The sequence below is a fragment of the Aplysia californica genome, unplaced genomic scaffold (assembly GCF_000002075.1).
Source record: "Aplysia californica isolate F4 #8 unplaced genomic scaffold, AplCal3.0 scaffold00125, whole genome shotgun sequence".
Taxonomy (NCBI): domain Eukaryota; kingdom Metazoa; phylum Mollusca; class Gastropoda; order Aplysiida; family Aplysiidae; genus Aplysia; species Aplysia californica.
The window spans coordinates 1,369,532-1,371,494 of NW_004797395.1; positions in this window are offsets into that span (position 1 = coordinate 1,369,532).

Below are 1,963 nucleotides of genomic sequence, written 5' to 3' on the forward strand. Positions count from 1 at the left end.
AAAAATTTCCCTTACTCTGGGATCAATGGTCTCCTGTATGTTACATTGATGTTGATGAACATGGCAAATCTTTTGATGGATAGATTTTTAATAAATAATGGATGGTGGGCAGTGATACAGGTTACTTTAGTATTTCCCCTTTGTTTCATGTTTTAATGTACTTTAAAAAATAATGCAACATGGTTTGACAAAGTGAGCAGTATGTGTGTTTGACGGACATTTCTGGTTTCTTACATATGGTTATAGGGTGTCATTGGTAGGTCTTACTTCCCTTTTATTTCCCTCTGTTGTACTATTCTTTCAATACACCCAAAATTAATTATGGTATTGATGAGCTTCTCTTTACTCAAAGTCAAAAACTCCATTTTCTTGTCTTTTCCAGATTGAATGCAGTGACCGGACTGCAAGACATCAAAAGATGAAGGCTGTCCAACAGCGCCGGGCAAAGCCGCCCTATGACCAGCGTGTGAGGGAAGGGACAGACCCGATAGTGTGTGCAGCTACCACTTTGCTGCAGCTTGCCCACATGTCCAATGCCACTGCTGGAGCAATAGCCACATTACCCACGTCACTTGCAACAGCAACATCATCAACAGCATCACTCCCAATTTCCTCAGCAGCAGTTTCATTGACATCTCCATCACAGACCATGACAGCAGCAACAGTGACAACATCTTCACCAGCTATTTCAGCATCCTCATTTACTACAGCATCACCATCTTTGTCAGCTTTGACCAAATCTTCATCAGCAGCAACTTCCTTACGAGCAGAAACACTAACATCCTCCCCGTCAACCTCTTCGTCAGCTGCTGTTGCATCAACATCCTCAGTCTCTCCCATCTTAGCCCCACCTCCAAGTGTATCATGTGAGTTGACCAACACCACGCCCCCTTCATCGATGCCAGTTGTTCTCGCCCACGTAGACTTACTGACAGCACTCACTGCCCCCAGAGACCTCACCAGTTATCACACGCTGCTGGCACCCCACCGACCACTGGCACAACAGCAGCAGCAGCAGCAGCAGCAGCAGCAGCAGCAGTCATCCACCCCACCGTCCACTCTTTCTGTCAACCAGTATCTGTTGTTGACATCAGCTCCACCCACCATCGCCCAGCGGCCACCCCACATGGGAGACAGCAGGGACAGTCAAGACCCATTTAATGCGGCCATTACTAGTCAGTCCCCTCCCTCTTCCTTGCCCTACCCCCTCCCTCACATACCCCCATTGCCTTCCCAGCATTCAGCTATTGCCACACAGATGCTAGCGGCCCCAGTGACTTACCCACCCTGCATCGCCCCAAGAACCTCTCCTTTCCTGTCCAACAGTACTTTGTCACCTTATAACCAGAGCGACAACTCAACCCCCAACTCCACCTCCACCCCATCCCCACTACCCCCCAGTACAACCCCATCTCCGTCCCTAGCCCTGGCACAGGGTCCTGAACCGCCCACCTCTCGTGGTAAGGGAAAGGGTAAGGGTAAGACTAAGGCCATCAAACCTCTTGCCGTACAGCAAATGGGAGCCACCCCTGCTCTTTTTGACAGGAAAAAGCCCCAAGTGAAGCGGGCTGGTAAAGCCACAAAGACGGATGCAGGGAAAAAAAGTGAGTACTGTAGTTGCTCTTGTCGTGCTCTGGTGATCATCATTATTGTCACTATCATAGTCATTTTCACTATCACTATCATAGTCATCATCATCATCATCATCATCATCATCATCATCATCGTGTACCACTGGCAGACGGTTTTTTTTGGTCTTTTTTTTTCCAAATGACCGTCTTTACTCAAACATCATCATTGTCAACATAATTTTCATCATCGTTATCACCCTTTGTAGTTTTTCTCCATTTCTTCTCCGCATGGATGGGTCATTGTGTGTTTGTTTGGAGATTAAGCATCGTGACATCCTAAATAAGTACTAGCTTTGGTGTGTTACACTTGCATATATATATATATATATATA